Here is a 12209-nt window from a genome sequence, read left to right on the forward strand (position 1 = left end):
ATCGGAAAGTTGTCTATGTATTTGTATCAGTGTTTTAGTTAATATTGATTACAATTGCGTCTTTGGATAAAACAAATTACCCGGAGTGTAGTATTTCGATTTTGTTCATCAACTGTGAAACCTCAGTTACTTTTCAAAGAAAGTGCGGAAAGTAAACTGAGCAGTACTCTCGTAGCCTTCTTTGCCGGATTAGTTAATGGAAGCTATCCCAAAAAAATCCTGTTATGTCACTGCGAATAAGAGGTGACTATAATCTCAAATACGTACTAGTAAAGGTGCAGAAAATTTCTAAAAGAGAAACGAAATGCCTAAACTTGAACCACACCAAGAAAGCTAATGAAGGATATTTAGAAGAGAAATCAATGTGGAAAGAGACGGATAACTTCAAATACTTTCATGTAGTCGTCAAAAGTGTCTATTATGTTACATCATCAAAAAATTTTAACAAGAAAATTTAGGATTTGATGAACAAAGGCCTTCCTTCTGAAGCAGTCAATTAGGAATAGATCGAGTAGTTGCAGTCGAGAGCAGGGAATTCCATACAGTTATAACACAAGCAGGTAGGAACATTTCCAAGAAAAGCAAGGTTCCGGTTTGAGTCCACGTACAGCACCCAATTTTAATCTGCTAGTAAGTTCAAAATCACAATAACAGCTGAAAGGCGGGTGTACGAAACTGCTTAATGTTGCTTCTGAAATAAATCCTAGGCACAGGCGCCAGAGCTAAAATTATGTTGTTTTACAAAGCCAATATTAGAAGACTACGACGTGAAATAGGACAGTAAGACGAAGTAATATTGGTGGTTTGCAGAGCGGATCGCTTGAATGAAGATAAGCATCTAGCGAAAAGTGACCTCCCAGATCTAGGCTTCGAGTTCGGTACGGTAAACATTCCTTAAATTGATTTCATTACCTTTTCAGGGCCACATATTCAACCCTCGTCGGTGATTCTGCTATAACATATGGAAGCATATGGGTATCGGGGTACGTCACAGAAACAAAAGGACACGAGATTCGTTTAAGATCAAAATAACAGTTTATTCAAAATAGAAGTGGATTTGCCACAGACACACATATACTCAAAGAAACGTTTGTAATACAAAGTACGCGTAGACAGTGCAGAAAAAAGCAGCAATTGAAAGTGAAATCCATCGTTTTATTAGAGAATATCTAGATTTCAACTATTACATAGTCATCTTTTCTGTATATAACAACAGGTGATATTAGCCCAAAGTATCACGTTGTAAATAATATTGTTTGCTGTAGAGCATGCAGGAGTCTAACATGTTAGCCAACTGCCGCGCCACGTTTGTAACACCGGTTTCCGCCAACGCATGAAGTTAATGTTGTACTCGGCTAGTTCCCTTAATAGATGAAAAAGTGGGGTGCGTTGGAGTCATTGGTTCGATTATAAACGGAATCATTGGTTCACTTATAAACGGAACCAGCCTCATGTTCGAGACAATGATAGGATGCAGAGGATAAGAGACATATTATATTCAGCAAGTCAAATGCACCAGAAGAAAACAGGCAGCATTACTTCTGCATACCATTACTATTAAAGAATTCAGAGAACAAGCAAAGAGTGCGGGACGAGTATAGAACGTGGGGAAGTGCTCGCAAAAACACCTTAAAATTTAGAAATAGGAGAGAAGAAGAAACTCTCTACGCATGTAGGCTTTCATTCTGCGTGCAAATTCATGTGCTAAAAGGTGAATAACTGTAATGATAGCTATCAACTCTCAGACACGTATTTCACGATCGTTGGTCAAGTTGAACCAAAGACGACTCTTCTATTTTTCAAAACCGCAAGTCGTTTTGAATTCAAAACGGGAGTACCAAGCCTAGGCAAGGAATAATCTCTGAAGTCATTTGTATTTAATACTCGACTATTTAATGGGAGAATCGGTTCCACTCTGGCAACATGTGGTGGTCTGACAGACATACCTTTCAATTTCTAACATACCGGCAGTCTGATTAAAATGTCGATGAAATCAACGGAATGAATATCAGACGTCTTGCGCATGCATCCACTTCCAAATTAAAAGGGCAAACAACACATCGAAGTCCAACCACATCATGATACAGGCACACAGGCAGTTCTGAAGAAACCGTGTCCACAGTACTGACGCATAATTAGATAAAAAGGATCACGAGAGAATCGCGAGCAACTTTCCCTAAGACAGCAAAGCCGAAAGAGGTATATTTTAGATCATTACGAATTAAGACTGAATGTGTGATCAGACACTTATGAAGTCGGTGACAGAGTAATGCTGTACCGCGTGATCGTTCGCTTCCTCTCGCAGCCAACGGAAATGGGAGAGAAGGTTACCATTAGGGTGGTGTGGCCAGAAATGCATTGTAATACGCGAAACAATGATTTTGCATCGATATTTGACCAAAACTCTCTGCTACGCTTCCGTTTTGTGTACAAAGCAGGAGAATTGTCCTCATGTCACTATCCTACAGTACAGGGGCGAAATATTAATATTACACATTTCCTCCTGCTTAGGCAAATGCAGCCAGTCATTTTTTTTTTTTTTTTTTTTTTTTTATCTTGGTCTACGTAGGACCTTAAGGGGCTTACGAAGGCATGGACGGTTCCCTACAAAACAACAAAAAAGGGTACTTTGCCACTTTTTTGTACTAAAACCGAGCGGCGGATTCCAAGATGGCTATTCACAGCAAATGGGTGTCACTTTTACGATATATTCCTAAGATTCCCCTCCCGAACAACCTTGAAAATTTTCATGTTGTTTTTATCAGTTTACGAGATATAGAGGTTCAAATTACCCTGTTTCTACATGTAAAACCAGTTGAAGGCTAAAAATCTAGTTTATTAAGTGATTTATCACGGAGAAATATGTTGTATAGTGTCACGGTCATCACCAGAAGGATTCTGGAAACCCCATGTTGTAGTACTGAAGCACTATAAAATTTTTGCGCACATAAAATCCGGTCTGAGATGTAAAATTAGTTTTGAGTTATTTCAATTTGACATAAGTAAACAATCAAAATTTTACCGCCCCATAAAGTTCTTTTCATATGACTGACATGTCCTGCTGTGCCAGGGAAAAGAACGGAACCATCGGAAAATGCTCCTATCGGACCACAAGAAAGGCGAATATGGTCCTGTTTAAAACACTCTGACTCAGAAGTACGGGTACCAGCTGCCTCATTCTCCGTTCCTCAACACTTTTAAAAATTTCCCCAAAAACTTTGGCATGCAAATATATTTAACCTTTTTTCATGCTGAGGACAAGGAAACAGTAGTAGTTGACAGAGACGGAAAAGTAATAAATACTGAAGGATAGTAAACTACGGTTGTGGTGTAGAAAGACTAAAGGCACTGTGAGAGAAAAAGAGGGACACAGTGACAGTGGAACATTGTCCACAGGGACAGAACAGTGTTAGGAAAAGAATGAAGGAAACATTGCCAGTGAGACAGGAATATAGAGCAGGGGAAAGTGGAAGTGGGTAATGAGAGAGAGAGTCTACGACATTGGCAACGAAGAAGGGAGACAAAGTGACAGTGGGAAGAGACAGCAAAAATGGGGAAGAATGAATGAGATAGCAGCACTAAGAGAGCAAGAGGGAGAACTGTGACTATGAGACAGAGGACAGGGGACACAAAGAGATAATGAGTAGGGCTGATCTGAGTGAGTGAGAATGGGCCAGTGGGAGTGGGTGTGTATGAGCCACTTACGGCAGTGGACAAGTGGCTGTGAGCAAGTTGCAGTTACGGGAGCTTCTGGGAGTGAGAGGTGAGCTGCATATTAGGAAGAGAGTAAATATGTTCGCTTGTCAAAATTTTCGGTAATTAAGGTGCTGGGGAAGGTAGAATGAGGCAGCTGGTACCCCCCACTTCTCAGCCAGTCATTTAAGCAAGAGTGTATTCACCTTTTTTATGCTTCGATAGGTGCATTTTTCCACTGGTTTATGGTCCTTATGTAACGACTTTGCCTGAACCGTTTCACAAGTGATTGTTCTCATTATTTTGTCCTCCCTGCGTTGATGGTACGGTAGCAAAGAGATAACGAAGACGTGATAGAGAGATACAGCTCTCAGCTGGCCTGTAGATGCGACTAGTGACCCAGTGACCTGAGATGGGATGGAGGCGCAGCGCGGAGCGGAGCAGCTGTGGCGGGTGGCCTCTCCGGCTGGCTGGTGGCCGGCGGCGCGGGCTGCGGGCGGATGTGGGGGCGGGTGCTGGGGGCGACACGCACAGTGGCCACTGCGGGGGCAGCAGGCGTTCAGTCGCGACGCGACAGCGAGAGTGGCAACAGCTGCGGCGCAACACGGTCAGAGCAGCGCGGTGCCGACGACGTGAGTATGCGAGGCGTGCAGCCAGCCTTGTCACCTGTTCAGCTGTGTAGCCACTGACATTACGGGAAGTAAGACATCGAGGGCACCCTTACCCTTGGGGAGGGCAAGCGACCGCTGGCTCACCCGTGTCTCTCAGGAAAAGGAAAAAGTATATCGTAGTCAGGTGCCATTCTTTAGAGCACTTTTATGGCTTCATGCAAACGTCTTCCAAAATATTAACAATGCTCCATACTCCGAGGTCTATCCCCCACCCCGCTTCCACACTGTTATGTGAGGGTCCTTGTGAGCCATGTACGCAGAAACACTCATCTCCACAAATTGGACTCAACGAAAAGCATTACGTCATGACGGCACTGTTGCGTGACAACACGGAAACACGCGACATGCCATGTCACTTCAACATGAGAGACCGTGTAGTAACGTCTACATGGACAGGGCGTTTAGGAGTAGTAGTTCTGGCTGCCTCTTCTTATACGTTTGACTTCCCATTCCAGCTGCAGGAAAGCAACGTTGCACAGCGAACAGGTTTGGACATCTGGCGTGGTCAGGCCACTGTCAGTTCTAGGCACTAGTGTAAAGTGGGATAGGAATTGTTTTTAGTCCTTAGTGTCATCTCAGGGCTCTAGAGGGGATTCCAGTAAGGGGAAACATTAAACGGCAGTACGATCAACGTAGACAATATGCTAACAACCAGTGACAAAGAGATTAATTTGCTCTAAACGTTCGGAGAACTGTAACTAGTGCAAGAGCTTTCCTGTCCCGAGATGTGGTGCCGGCCTCAACGTCATACACTCATTGCCAGACCACAATATTATGGCCACCTGCTTAATAAAGTGATGGACCACCTTTGGGACTGCCTGATATGGATTCGACAAGTCGTTCGTCGGTTTCCGGAGGCATGTGGCACCAGAGATCTACGCACAGGTCACGCATTTCCCGTAAGTTGCGAGTTGGTGGTTTGTGGATGTGGAGATCGGGCTCTCAAGTGTCACTAATGTGTTCCATTGGATAGAGAACAGGCGAATTTTACATCCAAGACATCAAAGTGAGTTCACTCACATCTACCTCCAATTGTCACTGTCCCCTCCCTGACAGCCGCAGTCTCCATCGTTCTGTCCTATTATTACAGGCTCCTCTCACCGTCACTGCCCCCCTCTTGCTCTCTCTTACTGCTACTGTCTCATTCATACCTTCCCACTAGTTTTGTCTCTTCTCACTCTCAGTATCTCTCTCTTCCTCGTTGTCATTATCACTGGCCCTCAACCTCTTCCGGTTTCTTTTTCTGTTCATTCCTCTCCCACTTTTACTGCCTCCTTCAGTCTCGCACTGTTGTGCCATGTCAACTATGTTCCATTGCCTCTGTGTCCCTCTTTTTCTCTCATGTTCCCTTTACCCCTTTCACTCTTTCTATACCACAACCAGTGCCTACTATCTTCCAGTTTCGTTACTTTCCCGTCTCTTTCTCGCTTCAATGACTCCTTCTCTCTCAGCATAAAAATGGGTGAATACGTTCGCATTCCAAAATGTTTGGGAAAAGTTTTAAAGTTGCTAATAAAGGTACAATGATGTAGCTAGTACCCCCACCTTCAGTCAGTCTTTTAAACAGGAGCATATTCACATTTTTTGTACTCTGATAGGAGCATTTTCTCCGCCTGTCCCTTTCCTTCCCTGCCTCGGCGCTTATATGAAAAGAAGTTTACGACTCAGTAAAATTTTAATAGTTTATTTACGTAAAATTGAAATAACTCAAAACTAATTTTACACATCACACTGCTTCTACGTGCACAAACATTTTGCATGTGCTTCACTACTTCAGCATGGGGTCCCCAGAACTCTTCTAATGATAACGGAGACACTACACAGAATATTTCTCCGTGATACTTCACTTTATAAACTACGTTTTCGCCTCACACCGGATTTTACGTGCATATTTTTACGTGTACCATGGTGAATGTTCCCACTGCATAATTTTGCCCCCATCAGTTAGAGTGCGTGGCGCTGTGCTTCTTTCGAGCAGTCTGCTGCGGAGAGCCTTCTTCAACAACGTGTGCCGAACGGTTTGTTCCCAAACACTTTTGCCCGCACCAGCACTGTACCCTGCCAGCTTTCGTGCGTTACAGACCGGTCAAGTTCCCACTTCCGCGTTCTGTGATGAGACTTGAAAGTCCGACACCTTGTCTACTGCTCGTGGTTTAGCCGTCTCTAAATCACTTCCGTCGCACGCATACAGTAGAACAACGTCGCCGTCTCCGAGATGCGTGTTCCCAGCGCCGGGCTGTAACAATCGGCCCTTTGTGACAGTCGTTTATGTTACTGGATAGTCCCATTTGCGGCCCTACCCCGCTTATTCACTTTCATTACAACGTTACGTGCCCGTAATGCTATCAAGCGGGATTCAGTATCGAGGTGACCAGTGGTGACAAAGATTTGGCCCTTCAATCTATCTCATCAGCCGCCATAGGTTGCGGTATTGTCGAGTGCCTGCTACGCTCATTCATCTCATACAAAAAAGGCATAACGCAGCAGCCTCGACGTCTGTCCATGTGGTACGCTTTTGCGATTGTATTGAGGTAACGTACCAATATAACAGCGCCAGTGTTACGATCTGAGGCTCCGTCTTATTACAACTATGTATATCCTTTCATGTCTTTCCTTGCGATACTATCATGTCCAAGGTTGAAGGAAAAACTCATGTTGCAAAACTGAATCAATATTTTAAGTGCTGCAACTCTCTTCATATGCTGAATTGTGTTGTTCACCACATTTGGCCGGTCTGGTGGACGACTACCTGCACTATGAAGACAGCATCCACTTAAAATGACAGGCCCCCCAAACGAAACTTGAATCCGATTGAAATTGCATGGGAAACCCTTCACCGAAGGACTGTAACCCTAACATCACCACCACCAGCTACTCCAGCTTGTGGTGACATAAGGAAGATCCTCATCCAGTAATGGAGCTCACCTGATCTATATTAAGCGAAGTGCGTGAGATAAGAAAGAGAGTTTTATCTACCAAAATTTTTACGTTTTCAAACAACAATATAGTTGAAGGATGAGATTTTCACTCTGCAGCGGATTGTGCGGTGATATGACACTTCCTGACAGATTAAAATTGTGTGCCGGACCGATATTCGAAATCGGGACTGCCAGTATGTTCCATATCAGCACACACTCCGCTGCAGAGTGAAAATCTCATTCTGGAAACATCCCCCAGGCTGTGGCAATGCCATGTCTCTGTGATATCCTTTTTCCAGGAGTGCTAGTTCTACAAGCTACGCAGGAGAGCTTCTGTGAAGTTTGGAAGGTAGGAGACGAGGTACTGGCGGAAGTAAAGCTGTGAGGACGGGGCGTGAGTCGTGCTTGGGTAGAGCAGTGGGTACTCGGCGCGGTAGCTCAGTGTTCGGTGAGAGGGTTAACTGCCCTCTGTAATAAAAACACTCAGTGACTGAATCAAAGACGAACTTGGACGGGTGTCATGGGACGTCCGTAACGAAAAAATGCAGCGAACTATAATGAACAAATTGATTTTTTTTTTTTTTAAGTGAGTAGAGCACTTGTCCGCGAAAGGCAAAGGTCCCGAGTTTGAGTCTCGGTCCGGCACACCGTTTTTACCTGCCAGGAAGTTTTAATAATATTGTTCCCTTCAAAGCGGCTCCCTTAGGTAGCTAACCACCGTCCTGGTAGCAGCTCTGAAAGGTTTCAGGTGGTAGGGCCTTTGGCATGACAACCACGTTCTTTTGAATGTTCTCCAGAGTCCCAAAATGACTTCCTTTTAACATAATTCTCAATTTCGGGAAAAAAATGTCGAAAGGACTCAGATCAGATGACTTTTGTGGTCAAAAATTCCGTGATGGAGGTGGCCGTGTGACATTGTGCATTGTCATGATGCAGCACCCTCTTGTCTGCAATGTCCAGTCTCACTCGATTCACCCTTTCCCTGAACCCTTCAATGGCAACTTTGTAAAATACTTGTTTGACAGTTTGTTCTGGAGGAACAAGTTCTTTCTGCACGGTACTCCTGGTGTCAAAAAACAGCATTATTTTGATCTTTGGTTCGCTCATTCGAGCTTTCTTCGATTCGATTGAGGAGACGTCTCATTGCGTCACTCCTCACTTTTCGCTTTGTCTCAGGATCGTACTCAAAAATCCACGACTGATCACCTGTGGTCATACGACTGAACCATTTGTGGTCATTGGAAGTCCTCTCAAGAAGATCAAACACACGTTTCTCCGATTGTCCTTCTGCTCAGCTGTAAGGATTTTCGGCACCATTTTGGCACAATCGCTTCGCATGAGCAAAATGTCAGTGAAACAGGTCACCGATAATCCTTATCGTTAAGCAACCGTCTAATCTCACAACAGCATGCACACGTTCAACATTTTCATCGGTTTTTGAAGTTGAAGATCTCCCTAAGTGAAGTCCATCTTCAGCGTGTTCTCGGCCTTCCAAAAATGATTTGTACCAGCGAAAGCGAGAGAATCAGTGCCATATTGTATCCAGGCACTGGAGTGAGACGGACACCACACACGGTAATGTACCGACGCCCCATGTCCTGCTTACTGCACATTTTATATCACTATGCAAGGTATCATAATGTTGCCAGGATAATTTTTAGATCTGTAAGATCTCTTAAATTAGACATCTAATTTAACACATCTTCTAGATACAAGCGTAATTGTCAAGCCTTAGTGTCCTACTTGTCAGAGAGTTCGTCCCGCTATTATCAATTCTTTCATTTTCTGTTCTAATCGTGATTGTATCGCGAGGGAAGGAACTGCTGCCTGAAAACCTCAGCACGCGACCTAATCCCTCTCATCTCAACTATCTAAAAATTCCCGAACACTATAACGACATCGTTCCTCGCATAACGTTTTCGAATCAATTTTCCTAAGCATCCAAAAACTCCCCATCCCCCTCTGGATTCATTCGATTTCCTCCGCTAATACGTCCAGTTCAGTATCCCGTACCATCGATCACAATTCAGCCAGTAAACATAGATTATTTGGAAATAGCGACATGACGAACTCAGAAGTTCCAGCTTACGTACATTATCTGCAATTTTTCGTGCTGAAGGTACGATTGCATTCATTACATCTCGTTTGTGTTCTAAGCGAATCTCTGTTCCTCTGTAGGTAGTCACCCAAATATGAAACTTTTCTGTAGACAGCTGCTTCATCAACAGAGCATCCGAGTGTATTGGCCACGCTCTCCGGCTCATTATCTGAATAATATATTGAGAATAACAGCGCTCCTGTCTTGTGTCGTTGAAGGCCCGTCAATAACATATACAGTGACGTCCGCGTCCTCTCATTCCCAGCATCTGATAGGTTCTTACCTAAATCTCCCTGACAATAAAAGCTGTTTTTGAGACAAATATTGGATATCAATCACCTGCCCTTTACGGGTGACAATCTACCAACTGAACTATCCTAACGTGTTCGCGGAGCAAAGGTTTTTACTTCACGGTCATGCTTGCGACCGTCTACCAACGTTGTGATGAGCACCGTGCTAGTTAACTCACTCACAGTTTTATGACATGTTGCCGAAGTAGTACAACGTCGACTACTAGAGTTTATAAATATCAACGTTGTCTTCGTAAACCGCAAAATTTTTGTGCACAGATTAAACTTAAGCCCTGAGGCCACAACGTTGAGTTTACCACGTGGTGTGCTTAAACAACAATTTATTTTGATGTTTCTCTTTCCACTGGTTCTTGTGTTTGTTGTTGTTGTATACGCTGATTCAGCAACAGCAAATTATACTGAGGTTAAAAAAGTCACGGTATAGCTCCTAACGTCGTATCTGACCATCTTTTGCCCGGCGTAGTGCAGCATCTTGACGTCGTATGAACTCAACAAATCGTTGGGAGTCACCTGCAGAAATATTGACCCATGCTACCTCTACAGCCATCCATAACTGCGAAAGTGTTGAGGATTTTCTGCTCGAACTGACCTTTCGATTATGTCCCATAAATGTTCTATGGGATTCATGTCAAGCGATCTGGGTGGCCAAATCATTCGCTCGAACTGTTCAGAATGTTCTTCAAACCAATCGTGAACAGCTGTGACCTGGTAACATGCCGGCCGTGGTGGCCAAGCGGTTAAAGGCGCTACAGTCTGGAACCGCGCGGCCGCTACGGTCGCAGGTTCGAATCCTGCCTCGGGCATGGATGTGTGTGATGTCCTTAGGTTAGTTAGGTTTAAGTAGTTCTAAGTTGTAGGGGACTGATGACCTTAGAAGTTAAGTCCCATAGTGCTCGGAGCCATTTGATTTTTGGTAACATGGTGCACTGTCATCCATAAAATTTCCTTCATTGTTTGGGAACGTGAAGTCCATGAATGGCTGTAAATGATCAGTGGCCGGTTCATCTGGACCAGAGGACTCAGTCTATTCCATGCAAACACGGTCCGCAACATTACGGAAACACCACCAGCTTGCACAATGCCCTGTTGACAACCTGAGTCCATGGCTTCTTGGGATGTGCACCACACACACCATCCGCTCTTACCAACTGAAATCTGGATTTACCTGGCCGGCCACGGTTTCACAGTCGTCTAGGGTACAAGCGATATGGTCACGAGCCCAGGATAGGCGATGTCGTGCTGTCAGCAAAGGCACCGCATCGGTCATTTGCTGCCATAGCCCATTAACTCCATATTTCACTGCACTGCCCTAACGAATACGTTCGTCGTATATGCCACAATAATTTCTGTGGTTATTTCGACAGTGTTGCTTGTCTGTAATCACTGGCAACTCGACGCGAAAGCCGCTGCTCTCGGTCGTTAAATAAAGGCCGTGTTGAGAGGTAATGCCTGCAATTTGGTATTCTCGGTACACTCATGACATTATTGATCTCGGAATATTCAATTTCCTAATGATATCCGTAGCGCAATATCCCATGCGTCTTACTCCAACCATCACTCTGCGTTCTAAGTTTACATTTACATTTACATTTACATTTACATTTATACTCCGCAAGCCACCCAACGGTGTGTGGCGGAGAGTACTTTACGTGCCACTGTCATTACCTCCCTTTCTTGTTCCAGTCGCGTATGGTTCGCGGGAAGAACGACTGTCTGAAAGCCTCCGTGCGCGCTCTAATATCTCTAATTTTACATTCGTAATCTCCTCGGGAGGTATAACTAGGGGGAAGCAATATATTCGATACCTCATCCAGAAACGCACCCTCTCGAAACCTGGCGAGCAAGCTACACCGCGATGCAGAGCGCCTCTGTTGCAGTGTCTGCCACTTGAGTTTGTTAAACATCTCCGTAACGCTATCACGGTTACCAAATAACCGTGTGACGAAACGCGCCGCTCTTCTTTGGATCTTCTCTATCTCCTCCGTCAACCCGATCTGGTACGGATCCCACACTGATGAGCAATACTCAAGTATAGGTCGAACGAGTGTTTTGTAAGCCACCTCCTTTGTTGATGGACTACATTTTCTAAGCACTCTCCCAATGAATCTCAACCTGGTACCCGCCTTACCAACAATTAATTTTATATGATCATTCCACTTCAAATCATTCCGCACGCATACTCCCAGATATTTTACAGAAGTAACTGCTACCAGTGTTTGTTCCGCTATCATATAATCATACAATAAAGGATCCTTCTTTCTATGTATTCGCAATACATTACATTTGTTTATGTTAAGGGTCAGTTGCCACTCCCTGCACCAAGTGCCTATCCGCTGCAGATCTTCCTGCATTTCGCTGCAATTTTCTAATGCTGCAACTTCTCTGTATACTGCAGCATCATCCGCGAAAAGCCACATGGAACTTCCGACACTATCTACTAGGTCATTTATATGTATTGTGAAAAGCAATGGTCCCATAACACTCCCCTGTGGGACGCCAGAGGTTACTTTAACGTCTG

At 44.3% G+C, this 12209-nt stretch overlaps 1 protein-coding gene across 1 annotated transcript in view; it reads left to right on the top strand.

Annotated features, from left to right (window-relative positions):
* Positions 1-4267: 4267 nt before the first annotated feature.
* The window catches only part of LOC124623368 (carboxylesterase 4A-like), a 363176-nt gene continuing 355234 nt past the window's right edge, over positions 4268-12209 (top strand). Inside the window, exon 1 of the mRNA XM_047149031.1 lies at positions 4268-4325. The gene's annotated coding sequence lies outside the window, so the exon portion shown is untranslated. The remainder of the gene's footprint in view (positions 4326-12209) is intronic.

Source organism: Schistocerca americana, chromosome 1 (assembly GCF_021461395.2).
Source record: "Schistocerca americana isolate TAMUIC-IGC-003095 chromosome 1, iqSchAmer2.1, whole genome shotgun sequence".
Taxonomy (NCBI): domain Eukaryota; kingdom Metazoa; phylum Arthropoda; class Insecta; order Orthoptera; family Acrididae; genus Schistocerca; species Schistocerca americana.